General features: G+C 45.6%; 1 long non-coding RNA gene across 1 annotated transcript; it reads right to left on the bottom strand.

Annotated features, from left to right (window-relative positions):
- Nucleotides 1-11,361: 11,361 nt before the first annotated feature.
- On the bottom strand, nt 11,362-14,419 carry LOC128781316 (uncharacterized). The gene is made up of 3 exons (XR_008427260.1): nt 14,316-14,419; nt 14,074-14,197; nt 11,362-11,602 (listed from the first exon to the last, which is right to left on the bottom strand). It is a non-coding gene; the product is annotated as an uncharacterized lncRNA (long non-coding RNA).
- Nucleotides 14,420-14,850: the final 431 nt, after the last annotated feature.

Genomic DNA, 14,850 nt, shown 5'->3' on the forward strand with positions numbered 1-14,850 from the left:
CAGAATATATAGAGTAACCAGGATAATTCTTATAACTCAACAATAATAAGACAACTAACCCAATTTAAAGATGGGCAAAGGATTTAAATAGACATTTCTCCAAAAGAGATATTCATTGATTAATAAACACATATTAAGATGTTCACCATCTTTAATCATTAGAAACATACAAATCAAGCCACAGTGAGATAATACTTCACACCCGCTAGGGTGGCTCTCATCAAAATAGAAAATAACAACAATTGACCGCATTGGGAGTTCGCTGGGGTCTTAAGGTGTCCAGGTAAAAGCAGGTACCGAGAAGCGGGAGGGTCTCTGTCTCATCCTTAGTTCCCTGGAGGACTCTCGGGGAACCTGAGAATCAGGACTTGGCACGCAGACATGTACACATGAACCACGCACTCTGTGAGCCCGCCTGGTGCCAGCCCTGGGTGTGCACCTGAGAAGCAGCTGCCCGGTGAAGCCCTCGGCAGAGGGGCTCTAGAAAGGGAGTGGAATCTAGACCGAAAACACAACTTCTGCATTTGACCCAGTTTTAGAAAAGGAGGAGGGCGGGGCTGCAAGTGTGTGAAAGCCATCTTAGCTCTGTGTGGACTGTGCTGATGGACTTCATTTCCAGTGAGAAAAATGAACGACTGTCTATTAGAGTCCATTTGCAGATAATTTTTCTGCTCCAGTGTTTTAAAGTGTACAGGATCACAATATCAAAGAAACTTATTTCCCATTGCCTTGTCATTTTCCTGTTTATCCCAGACAGGGTTTGGCTATTTTTACTCTCCTCATTACAATATTTATTTCATCAAATACACGTTCATCACTTTCCACTCCCTGAAAGGGGCCAGTGTAGTTTGTGCTCCCAGGCTCTGACCTTTGGAATAATTCATAATTGATCTAGTGAATGCTGCACCCTCATTTTCCAACCTCAAAGCAAGCGAGTAGCTGCTAGAATAGTCTCTGACCTATAAGAAAGAATTCTAAGAAGCTTAGAATTATTAGAGAATGGCACTGTTTCGGCAAAGCAACTCGACACTGAACTTCTTGTTCTAGAGAGAGTAAATAACAGGAGTGAAAAAATGATTCCTCTATAAATTTCCCTATGATCCACAACTCAAGTTAAACTTTAACTCCATCAGAAAATAGTCCATCATTTTTCATATCCCTGCTATCTGCCAGTTGATGTGCTGAACACGGAGATAACTGTTAGAGCAGAACAGAACCACGTACACAATGGTGAAGAAGAAAATAGACTCTGACTGTGGAACCGTGGGGGCAGTCTCCTCCACAGGGATGGTCTTCCTCGCTGCAGGCTCACACAGGACTGTGACTCTGTCTTTGATAGCAGTTGTATCCCAGAGGCAGGTTTCCATTAACCCAGTGATCACGTGATTAATCTCTGTCCCCTCCACGAACAGGTAAGTTCCATTTGGGGACAGAGCATGTCTGTTCTTGCCCACTATTAAATTCTCAACACCCAGGACAATGGCTGTCAGTTAGGGTCCCTTACACATTGTCGAACGTGTGTGTGGAAAGTATCCCTAAAGGAGTGCATTAGGACGCCCGACGCGGCTGTTGGAAGTAGAGTAGGGTCTGCAGGAGAATGAGGCAGAGAGAGCAGGTCCTTGCAGGCAAAGGATATAGCAGCAGGGCCAGAGAGACGGAGGCCCGTGTACTTGGCAGTGGGATAGCCGCTGAGATAGGGTTGGAAGGGACATGTGACAGGAGGCAGCAGAAGAAGGAGCAGGCCGAACAGGAGAGGTGTCATCCTCAGCAATTTCAGCTGTTATCTCAGAGGGTGTGAGAAAGCGAGTCACTGAAGCATTTTAGGCCAGTGAGAAACGCGACTGGATTTTCTTTTGAGGCTCCAAGACCAGTTTTTTACTGTTTCATATTCACTGGGATTTTTACGTTGAAAGGAACAGAAGTTCACTTAAATTATATGAGACTTAATCTAAAAAATAAGCACGAATGGAAACAACTATACCTGAACAACCATGAAAAATGTAAATAAATAAAAATAAAAAAACAAAAAATAAGCATGAAAGTAAGGGAATTTTCTGTCAATAGATAAACATAATATAGAGAAATACAATGCATTACACAGGTGCTGTGTCATAGAATCGTACACTCCAAGTCTATATAATTTTATTAACCAATGTCATCCCAATAAATTATCAAAAAGAAAAGAAGAAATCCCAGATGTCTGCCAGACAGACCGGATGCCTTGGCTTTGGCAAGAGCAGTTTTATGGGTGCTGTGGGAGCAGACACCTTAACTGGTGAGGGAGACGGGGAGATACAGAAAGAAAATGGACTGCGTTTACAAGAAGCGTGGGGAGAGAGAGGCTTCCGGGCCCACACAGTGCTGAGAACTTACACTGCGAAAATCCTTTCCAACACAGCAACGAGGGGTAAAGTGGGCAGCACACCCATGCACACGTCTGGACTCGAACACAAGAGAAGTGCCCGTGTGGCTGAGAAACCGAGTGGAAACAAAGAGTGGCGGATGAAGGCCCACGCCACAGTGTTCTGCCTTTTACAGCTGTGGCAAGTAATTTGGCACTGCTGGGCGGGACGTCCCTGGAGGCAGTCCTCTCAAATGGGGGCGGGGGAGCCGTGGGTGTCACTTACTGCTTAGAGGTGTGCATCTGGAAAACCTCGACCCTACAAAAAGAAGCAGGGGGAATGTAAGATCTAACCACCTGCTGAGCAGAACAAAGGGTGCACAGCAATTGTGGGGGCCAAGGAGGCATTGGGGAGAGATAAGAGTTTGGTTCTTAAAACTGAGTCCTGCTGCCCTCAGACTTGAACCTGGATTTGTCCTTCTCCCAACTGGCCCCTAGAGCACTGGCCTCAAAGTGTGATTATAAAATGTAGCCCTATATCAGAGATTCAAAGGGTGCAGAGGCAACTACAAGACCCCCTAGAACAAGAGAGGGAGCTGGTGGGGGGTGGGGTGGAGGGAGGCACATTGACAGCGAAACAGAGACAGACAGAGAAATCTTATTCAAGATAAACCAACCTATGAAAACTCCAAAACATAGGAATAAATCTAGTGCTAAAAAACACGATCAACATCGACAATCTGCTAGTGGACCTCTTCCATGATATTTATTTTATAGAACAGTCTGAAAAAGACATTTTTTAAATGTTGAGGATGTCAAAGAGAAAACTGAGAACATGATTTTTATTTAAATAGAACAGAACAATTGTTGAGCAAAAGCAAACACAAACATAGCAAGACCAGAAACCAGTGTGTAGGTAGGTAGGTAGATGATAGGTAGACATGTGTTATAAAACCTGGACAAGTAAACTACAATAATGAACTTGAAAATGCAGTAGATAACTTCCAGACAAAACAACCCCAAAATGAATGAGCTAAAACACAGAACTGAAGCATTCTAGAATGAGGAGACAATGAATAGGAAAACATAGCTAAGAAGCTAGACTGAGATGTTCCAAATTGACAAAATAGGAGTTCTTGAAGAAGAAAAAAGAGAGTAGTGGAGATGCAATATCTAAAGAAATAATTACTGAGAAGTTTCCAGAATCACAGCAGGACTAGGATTAAGGGACTCCAAGAAGCAAAGAGATTAAATAAAACTGCGTCTACATTTGAACACATTATGACAAGACAGATGACCTTAAACACTAGCGGAGGAGAAAGAGTGATTGCTTACAGGTACTGACAGTAAACTGTAGATTGTTTTTCCGCATAAGAGGGACCGGAAGAAATTAGGTGAAATGTCCAAGCAGGCAAGGAGCCCAGCCCCAGGGATGCCTGGCTGATGTTCTGTCCCACCTGTGCTCTGCTGGAGGGTCCCACAGAGCAGTACACAGGTGAGCAAAGTATTACCAAGACCCTGCTGAAGCTCAGGAAGCCCCTCTCTACAGGCACTGCTGGCCCAGCTGGTCCCAGGCACTCGGGGGGGAACCTAGAATGTGCATGCTGAAGGAGGGGCTCTCTGAGGGACAGGGCCCCTGCCTTCCCAGGTCAGTGCTACAAGGGACAATGCTACGAGGTAAGGTTTATGAACTGATCCAAGTTCCCAATTCTGGTGGGGCTCAGTCGGGGAGATTGAGCCCCAGGTCTCAGATTGGTGGGCACAGTAGGACAGCAGTTGGTCCTTGAGCCCCAGAAGATGGGAGATGATGTTCCAGGCTGAGCACTGGTTATGGCAAGAGGACATTTCTCCATCAGTACCCATGGCCCTTACTCTGCATTATCACCGGATGTCGACAATCACGGTACTTGTGTCCAGGACTCTAAGGAATACAAAATAATTCTTATCACATCAATAACTGCTATTAGTTACTTTGCCTTCAAGAAGTTTACAGGAAGATTTAATTAAGTGAGAAGGCTTGACAAGGCAATACATTTCTGAGAAGTTTTAGCATTCTGCCACAGCAACATGAGGTCAAAGACCAATGGTTTTATCCTCAAATGAACTGCAGTAACTTCCCTGAAATGCACTCCTTGGAATTTGCAATTGTTATGAAATGGAATTTATAATTAACGGAAGAAACCAACGCAGTGTGCTGGACTAGCATGAAAACTCCAACTTATTTTTAAGCACCAATAAATGCGAGGGGAACGGAAGAGGACAAGCGTCATCCTACAGTCTGTTGACAGTCGACAACAGATGACACAGTGTATTAGACGATTTTACTGTTGGCGTTTCAGGGAGAACCCACGAAGGCCCAACGAGGAATACTTTCAGTTTTAAAGGCCGAGCAGCAGAATTCCCTGGTGAAAGGATTTATCAAAAATGCATATGGGGATAAAAACAGCAAATACTTTCAAGAGCCTATGGCCAGATGCACGGAGAACATGTATGTAAGACACATCCACCCAACTCCCAGTGAGACCCCGAGGCTGACCAAGGTTCTCCCAGCTCCCAGCGAGCCTGCCCACCCCGGCGGCAGGTCCTGTGTGCACCCCCATCACAATGACCCATATACCTGGTCTTTGTTCTTGCGAGTTTCGTTTTCTGTAACCTAAACAGCATTTGCTATGGGTTTAAATTCAAACTCAAGGGAAAAGTAGGGGACAGTGTGATCCATTAAACAGAGATGTGGCATTGACTCGTCCCACATGATCCTCCAGCCAGGTGTATTTCTGATCAGCTGAACTTCAGCCTACACAGTTAAATACTCGGTATGTTTATACTTGTCATGAAGAGTTGCTCACACACTAGCCATGACTTTGAAAGTGTTTGCCTACTACCTGGTTTAAGGCAAGATCACAATGTATAGGAGCACTTCTTTTTATTGCTATTTTTTGGATCAGGTATTCTTGGCCCAATATCATCTAGCACAAGGATTGAGTGCTACATACATGAGGATCTCACAGATTATTGACTAAGTATTGAACAAGCGTAGGCTGATCAATGGCAGCCACAGTAGATGGTCACGGGAAACACCGTGCTAGCAGTGGCTGTCTAGCTGGGCTGCCTAACAAAGTTCTAGAAGGTTTCAGACTTTACCCTAAAGTGGGCTGACACCCGCCTGTGGTTTTGCCAGTTCACTGCAGCACCTCCCAAGTGCAATGGGTGGCCCACTCGCCCAGCTCCAGCGATTCCTTTACAAACGCTCTTTGTACAGTAATCCACAGTGAAAGGCTTTTACTGTAGCCTGGACTGGTACAGCTCGGTTGGTTGGGTGAGGTCCTGCAAAGTGAAAGGTCGCCGTTTCAATCCCAGGTCAGGGCACACGCCTAGGTTGCAGGCTCGTCCCTGGTCAGGTCGTGTACAAGAGGCAACCAATCAATGTTTCTCTCTCACATCAATGGTTCTCTCTCTTTCTCCCTCCCTCCCTCACTCTCTATAAATAAATAAATAAACTCTTTTTAAAAAAATGCTGTTACTGTAAGTCACCCAACACATCCCTTCTCTTTTGAAAAGAGCCCATTAATGGACAAAGTCCCATGAATGAAACATCTCTTGCCAAATCGACACCCACTCTAACTTGACAAATCTGAGCTTTGAAGGCAGCCTAAAACATTTGGGATTTTGTGACCTAACCTCACTTCCTATGTTGGAGGGGGAAATTAATACTAACCCTCATTTGAAAATCCCCAAAGATTTTTCAGATACTGCAAGCCCCCTTCAAACCAAAAGCTGGAAGAAGAAGCATAAATAAATGAAAATATGTGGAATTTGTTTCCTTTAAAACATACATTAGTTTTTTTAAGTTCAGACAAAGGTCATTTCAAAAATTCTCAGAGTGGTACTGGCCAAAAACATGTACATCTCGTGGGATTGTGGTCAGTGCTTGATTTCCCATGTGCACATGTGTACACAATATTGCAATTCTACTCACTGCCTTTGAAGGGTGTGCTGAGGATCAAAGGCAGTAGGAAAGCCCATGAACACCTACAGTACGGTGATTAGCGCGGACACGGGGGCGAAAAGGGGCCACATACGAAACCTGACCAGACCAGTTCGGGGAGGGGGCCTGCGTGATGGCCTTAGAAACTCAGAGAAAGAAATTGAAAGTAACCACATAGAGGGGTCTGAAATTATTTAAAAACCTTCTAGCCAAAAGCAGGATCTGGCGAGCAGTCACGCCCTAGGCTGGAATCTTCCCTGACAAAAGTCAACCTTTACTTTAACTGGGCTTGTCTGTTGTCTTTCTGCATCTGCAGTAACACCCCTCTGGAACGTCAGATTTCCTCTTTCCGGACCCTCAGAGCTCAGGCCCTGCACCAGGGGGAGACCACAAATCCCCTCGTTGTTACCGTTGTCCTGCTGATTGTTGGCGGCTAACTGGCCTGCACCCAGCTGTGTAAAAGCAGGGTGTCTATCATTTTACTTATTCCCCAATCCTACAGGTGTCCCTGCTTTGCTTCCTCCCACCACCCAGTCTATCACTAGCGGGTGTCATGAAACCCCCTTAGGTCCCCTCCTTTGATTGTAATGCGTAGACTAAGGTGCTAAACTGCCATTATCTGGAGCCTGTTCTCAATCTGTTGAAGTGTTGCTTCCTGGCAGTTGTCACTAGTTTGGCTCAAATAAACTCATACAAATTCTTAAAGATTTGGATGTTTCTTACATTGACATTACTTGGTGTCATCAGCAGGATTCCAAAGAAGCCCACCCAGGACCACCTTGCCTACCAGGACTCCTGCCAGGTCCCAGCAGGGGCCCATGGTGCCTCACCGGCTCCTCATCTTGCAAAGGCTGAACCTGGGTGAGTTTCCGCTGGAATCCCGGACCTCCCTGGGTGTGAGATCTGAGGCCCTGCCTGTTACTTGAACTGTTATCTTAAATCCTCAAGGTGGATCTAAGGTTAAGGGTTGACAGAACCCCGGCTCAGGCAGGGCTGGAGGAACAAATGGGTGGCTGTTCACCTTTGACGTTTCCATTGGAATTGTTTTTGAGAATCTTAAGGACAGATTCTACAGATTTCAAAATAAAACTAAGATTCACATGGGAAATTGTGCCTCCAAGGCTGGAGACTCCCAGGCCCCAGCCCTCACAAACACCCCTCGTAGGAATCCTTGATTTACAAGGACTTTACCAAAGTGAAAAGACTTAAACTAGAAATGATAAAATTTTAAATGGCCAAAACGCAGTTTTCCTTCAGTGCCTAAATTAATTTTTTGCATGCAAAATTAGAACATACTGGCTCTAAAACTAAACTGAATGAATGGAAAGCATATATTAATTTGGAAATTAAAAGCTTCCAGAAGGATCACAGATAAATTCTTTAAAAAAAAGAAGAAGTTGGAATTCTAGAGGCTGTCTGTGAATTAAAGAAGGTTTCTGAAGCTAAAAACTGCCAGTTCCTCATCCCTCCCCCTTCTGCAGCTCCTCCACCCTATTTTCTCCCTGGGCTCCTCTTCCGCACTGGCCTCCTCCCTCTCCTCTCTTCTAGTCTCTGCTAGCACTCCCCACTGACCAGGGGAAAAAGAGAATAGGAATTCAGAGGAGGATAATCCAGGAGCACTAGCAAGCTCCCTGTGGAGAAAAGCTGGCCTAGGGCGGTGGGGAACCAGCAATGGTATACAATCCTTGGACGAGAACAGAATTAAGGAGTCTACCTAAAGATTTCCCCAGTTTTCTCTGGGACACTGACGGGTTCACAAAGGAATTGAACTTAACCGTTAGACTATGTAACCCTGGCTATCCACTTAATACACCCACAGGTTTCTGGGAGCTAAAGCAACACAGTCACTAAGTAGGGTTCACAGGAAAACTCCTATAGAGGGTTCCGTTCATGTGGAGAAATAATTATAGGAAGCCGAAATGGGATTTAGAAGGGAAAAAAAAAAACCCAGAAGCAATAGGGCTGCCCTGAGGACCATGGAAAAGGCATTGCCCCTTCTCCTTACTAGTAGTTCAGGACAAACTAAAATTACGATAAGTGAAAAGTACTAACGCCCACTTTATTTGTTCTTAACTATCTAATTAAGTTTCCTCCCCCCTTAGAGCAAAGGCTTCTGCACAGATGGTAGGGGTGTCTAATCAGGCAACGTCTGTTACAAGTCAGAACCCATTTCCTTCCAACTAGGAAATGTTACGGGGCAATACGTTATATATTTTTGCTCATCAAATCTGCCCCATCTCACCTGATGGAGCGAGATTTTCTTGAAACCAATGACACCCACATATCCTTCTTCCAGAAGGGGGAAATGTACCTAGAAATCAGTAAATCGGACACTGGACCTATTTCTGAAAGGAAATTCCCCAAGAGGAAAAAAATCTCCAGGCTGACAGTCCGCTGCAGGGACATTCCCGCCCAACTCCAGGCCTTTTCTGGTGACTGATGTCCTTCGTGCCCAAGCTGGAACAGAGCCCACCACACGAGGTTACTCCAAAGGGCACGGGTCCTTCCACGTACAAGCCCCTGGAACTCCCCTGTCCTCCCAGGAAAGATACTCCATAGAAAAGCAAGGAGCCTTGCTAAGATTCTCGTGGCTATGAATAGAACCGTTACTCCCAAACATCCTGTGGTTCTGAACCCACACACCCTATCATCAGCTATTCCTGTGGGCCGCCAATGTCTCCCAGTCCTAGATGTTTACATCGCGCCGTTTTCAGCAATCCCGCAGAAAGAGACAGAAATACCTCCCTGATTTCACCTGGGAAGATGACTCGTTTACTCGGAGAGTGATACCCCAGGGATACATGCAGAGTCCCACCTATTGTCTTAGATACTGAAAGCTGATTTACATTTCCTGGAGACTCCACTGTAATCCAACAGGAGGGTGATTCAGTTTACGCTCTATGAAATCGCTGTGTTACAGAGCAGAGGGGGGTGGTTCCTTCACGATAAATTATTACAGAAAGGATTCCCCCTTTCTGTCTCTGGACGTTCCTTCCCCCACGCCCACCTGCTAGGTTCGCAATGCCCGCCGCCAGAGGAAAGACGACTCTCAATGCCAGGGACTGGTGCAAAGGAAAGGAATTGTTTATTTAAAAGTTACACAAACTTAGAATAATGACCTAATGTCTTCAATAAGATACTAAAGTCCTCTAGAATACCCACAGATGCACAGTCCTTCCCTCTCCCCATGCCCAGTCCGGGGTACCATGTCTCAGGAAAAGAAGTAGAAGTCCGTGATTCAGGCTCCCGGCACCATCAGCTGGGTGGCTGCTGCAATCTCCAGTTAATCCAAAGCCATGTGGCACCTTCTCATGGCCCACCAGCAAGAGTCCTCTCTCCCCTTTCTCTATGGCTGCAAAGTCTCTCCCGCTGCCTAAGCCGCGTGGCAAGAAGAAGCACTCCAAAACCTCGTGGTCCTCTTTACTCTCCTTCAGAACCGCGTGGTCCTTTTCCCCATTTACTTTGGAGCCACGTGGTCTCCTCCTTCTCCCCCCAAAACCTTGTGGCCCTCCTCTACTACTATGGAGCCGCGTGGTCTCTCTTTTACTCCAGAGCCGCATGGTCTCTCCTCCTATGGCTGCCGGGCCTAGGTTTAAATCCCAGCACCCAGCTTCCTTTGCAGCCCCATTTCCGACTCCTCCTACAGTCAGCTACACCTGCCAGCATCCCTGTATTCTTCCAGCTTTTCTGGGCTGCCATAGTAAGTCTGGGCAGGTGTGGCCCCATGGCTTGGAGCCAATCATCTCCAAGCTCTCACGCAGGCCCTGTAACCAGGGGGAGTTGCTTCCCAGTCCCATCTTGGGTGGAAGTCACTCCCATCTCCCTGGCTCAAAGCAGGGCCACAGCTATTTAACATATCCATGAAACCAGTTAAAGGTTATAGATATGTTAAATGACCGTGCCTGGGGTTAGCTGCAAAGCTCTTGCTACCCAAAACAGCCTCTGAATGGCCCTGTTCCATGTGTCCCATCCCCCCTGGCTCAGGCCTGTAGGGGTGAGGACATCCTATATACATTTTTCTAATGTTTCCTGGACACCCCGAGTCCTGGACCCCATTACAAATCCCTTCTTGGGGCCCTCCTCTTGGCTGCACCCTGCTTTAGCTGGACTCCCAAAAGGACACAATTTCGCTATTACGGTGGCCAGCTACAAAGGGACATAGGATTTCACAGGACAAGTCTGTTTACCCCAGGTCCTCAGGTGAAATACTTTGGTTATCTATCATCTAGTTAACCCTGAAAGACTCAGAGGAATCCTATCTTTTCCTCTTCCAAAAACGGAAAGCAGCTTAGCCCAGCCTCTGTATATCTTATTAAAATCCAATTGACTTGGTCCCATTCAGCAAAACCCAGAAGGGAAACAAGCTGTAAAATCTCTAAGGAATTGTATCTAAAGTTCCCATTCTCGGGCACCTTAATTATAACCCTTCTAACCTTTTATACACGGATAAAAGGAAATACTTTAAGAAGCTTTAACTCAAAGAGAGTGCTTATCACAGACCCGTAGGCTGTTAAGGTCAGCAGCTAGACTCAGCAGCCGCAGGCCCGTCTCTGCTGTAGACTCGGGTAAGCAAACAGAGCAGGTTGTTGCAGGCTCTCCTTTGTTACGTTTGGGATTCTGTTGACCCCCCTGAATTCTGATCACATTCAACACTTCTGTCCGTCCACCGGCTCTGGCCTCCGGCACCTAGCTTTACTTGAACTTGTTACAACAGTCTTAACCCAGCGACTCTGCTACTTTCTTTGCAGGATCAAAACATCCACGACTGCATTTTGTTTACTGACCACCTGCTCATTTCTAGCAATGGTTTATAGGACACTCCTTCCTAGTGCGACTTAATTAGGTTTACAGATGGATCTTTCAAAGATAAACAGGGATGTTACCGAGCTGGCTATGTAATACCTCCCAGGGTGGAGCTAATCAGAAGGTCTTATTTACAAGCCTAACTAGTTTTTCTGACTGGGACTTGTCAGTTGACCAAACAGCCAGTACTTACTCTGATAACAGCTGTGCCTTGGGTGTAGCTCACAACTTTAGAATATTGTTGAAGCAGCAAGACCTCTTCATTTTCGCAGGGCAGCCCATGAAGAAAGGAAAGTAGGTTGCACAATTATCAGATGGCATACAGAAGTTGAAACAGTGGGCAATTATCGAAATTCCAGGACTTCCTAAAGCTGCCAGCATGAAAGCAAGAGGAAATTATCGAGCTGATGCTGCTGCTAGACGGGCGGCATTACACAGCCAAGTTGTCCAGACCTGAGAATGCTCCTTGCTTCCTATAAAATCAATAAGACTCTCTTTTAGAGTTCCCTAGACAGCTGCAGAGGAAAAGAGGGTACAGCAGCAAAGGCTTTGTTCCAAACAGATAAGGCGGGGACCCAACCAGAAACCCATCTTTGTCTATAGGGGCTTAATTACCTAAATTGAACACGTGCATGAGGTAAAACAAAGTCCTAAAAAGATGATTTCACGGAGAAAACAACATTATTGCTACTGTAGCTCATAAAGTGTACAACAGATGTTCTCTCTGTCCAAATACAATCCTGGAAAATCATTCCATGGGTCCCAAAGACATTTCCCGCTTCCTGAAGATCCATTTGAAGTATGGGGATTGGATTTTATCCAAATTCCACCATCTCAAGAAAACAAATATGTTAGTTTTAATTTTGTACGGGTCGAGGCATTCCCTTGCAGGAAAGAAACAGCCTATGGTAGGTAAATTATTGGGATATATACATATATATGTATATATATATATAATTTCCAATTGGGGGATTCCCTCTGAGTTACAGTGACTCTTTTAACTAGACAAAAGAATGCAACCCAACTGTAATATTTGGCCTAGTCCTATCGCCCCCCAGTTCTCTGGACTGGAAGACCATACAAATGGTACAAGTAGAATCAGCTAGGTAAATTTTCAGAAGTTTTTACTCTCCCTTGGCTAAAAGCTCTCCTTACAGCCCTCCTCAACCTGAAATCTGCCTTTCTCCTTATGAAATAGTCACCAGCCACCGTATCAATCTAGATGAAGGGACATGAATCAACGTTACCGGAAGGAGACAATCTGCATTATTATGAAGGGCTCATTCACCAGCTTATCCGGACTAATAAATCAGTAACATTCACTTCTCAGTGTGCCCCCGGAGACATAGACTTAAAAGACCATGGCTTACAACCAGGAGATTTTCCTCCAGTGGAAAAGACATTAATTAAAGATGCCTCTCCCACATTGTTGGAAGGGACCTTATCAGGTGCCACCTGCAAATGGACATCCGCCCCTGTCTCTGACACTCGCCCCAACCTGCACCAGAAACTCCCGAAGACGAGAAACCTCGGACGTCAGAGATAGACAGCAACCCCAAACCATCCTCGAGGCCTGTACACCCACAAACTGATGCTGAATCCTATTTATTTATTTGTCTTTACCTGTCTGGATATTAATAATAATAATTATACCTTTTCTTTAGAACTCTCTCAAACCTTGTGTCTATAGCCCAACTGTTAATAATTGTGAAGGTATATAATGTAACTGTTTTTAATCCATAATGCTCTTTTTATGGTTTCTCTTTTGAAACTAGGAGAAATGCTATTACAAAAGGGAGGAAAAGGATGTGTATATTTTTAAGAGAAGTTAACAGAAAGTAGTTTGTCCTAATAATCTGGTTACAGTTAAATGAGGGGGGAAAAGTCAAACTAAGAATAAGGGAAATTGTAAGAGGTTAGTGGAAAAGGAATATAAAGTAAGGAATTTTATGTAAAAACACCAGAACCCAATTATGGGAATGTGCTTACCCCCAACCCCAAAGGGACAACTGACTATATTAATTCAGACAGGAGCTGAAGGGGCTATAAAAACATGGCCCCCATGACCGCTGCGGAGGCACAGGAAATTTCCTTGGGAAAACTCTTACTGTGCGCCTGACCTCTGGAATTTCAGAAAATTTTTGTGACTGACAGCATTGTGCTCTTACAGCCTTGGCCGAGATTACAATTTAGGCTACAGCTTCCAGTTGCACAACGAGCAGGCGTCAGGGTAGTAACAGCACACGAGTGTTTCCAGCGGGAAGTAGATGGGCCGTCATACACAAGGGCCCGCCTCGCGGTCCCGCCGTGAAAGCTGAAAAGGTGTGTGGTGTGCCCTCAGACTGTGAGGGAATGCTACACGAGATGCAAAGCACAGGACAGCGCGGCCAGAAACAGGACCTGGACCACGGCAGCCTGTAGGTTAGAAATGATCTCTAGTGGTTTTATCAATAAAGGCCCATCATGCCTGACTGCCTCCCATTAGCCTGCCGTTCACTTTAAAAAAAAAATTTGGCCTTGACTTCCATCCAAGGTCATAGTGTTGCCCTTTCCCCAATGGTCCATCGTTCAGCAAGACAAATGCTGACGCTGACTCTGAGACATCCCAGGAATGAGCCTTCCTAGCACCATGGAACCTCGGTATCCAATCAAACGGTTGGTCATTGACACACCCTTTGGGTTGATTTGTGACTCAAAGAGGGACATGCGGACAAAAGGGGGCCACATACAAAGCCTGACAAGCTTGGGGGACCTACGTGACGGGCTTACACCCTCAGAGACCTAATGTAATGACTAAGGGTGGTCTGAACTTAAAAACTGTCTAATTCAAAGCAGGTCATGGTGAGCAGTCCTGTCCCAGGCTGGAATCTTCCCCAGCAAAAGTCACTCTTTACCTTACTTGCCTGAGCCTGTCTGTAGTTTTTTTGCATCTATGATAACACACCTCTGGCATGTCAGATTCCCTTTTTCCGGACCCTCAAAGCACAGACGTGCACCACGGGGAGACCACGAATCCCCTCGTTGTTAGTGTCCTGCTGACTGTTGACAGGTAACTCGCCTGCACCCACCTGTGTAAACGAAGCACGTGTCTATCATTTACGTTTTATCCAATCCCAAAGGTCCCCTACCCTCCGCTTTCTCCCGCCTCCCTAATCTGTCGCCAGGGAATTCATGGAACCCACTTACACCTTTCCTTTGATTGTAATGTATAAAACGAGGAGCTGAACTGCCATTTTCCAGAGCATTTTCTCAGTCCGTTGAGGTGTTGCTTCCAGGCAATTGTCGTCAATTTGGCTCAAATCAACTCATACAAATTCTTAACAGGTTTGGATGTTTCTTAGGTTGGCATTACTATAAGAAATCCCAAATATTTCCAAGTGAGTTAGGAAAGGCAACTCCCCTAGAGTGAGACCTGGGTCAACAGAATAGCACAGTGACCTCAAACTTCTCACTTCTCTTCTGAAGTCAGGAGTAAGACGGAGGCGTTCTCTAGAGCTGCACTCTCCCACAGAGCTGCCTGCAAGGACGTCAACGTTCCCCACGCTGTGGAGTCCCTGCAGGAGCTGCTGGTCCCAGGCAGCGATGGAGTAATAGGACTTTCACTGGGGCTGAAGGACTGAATTTGTATGTAATTAAATTTTAAGTACTTTAAATTTACATAGCTTCCTGTGGCTAGTCGCTACCGTAATGAACAGTGAGCTCTACAGAACAGGAATATACT

This window comes from Desmodus rotundus, chromosome 1 (genome assembly GCF_022682495.2).
Source record: "Desmodus rotundus isolate HL8 chromosome 1, HLdesRot8A.1, whole genome shotgun sequence".
NCBI lineage: Eukaryota > Metazoa > Chordata > Mammalia > Chiroptera > Phyllostomidae > Desmodus > Desmodus rotundus.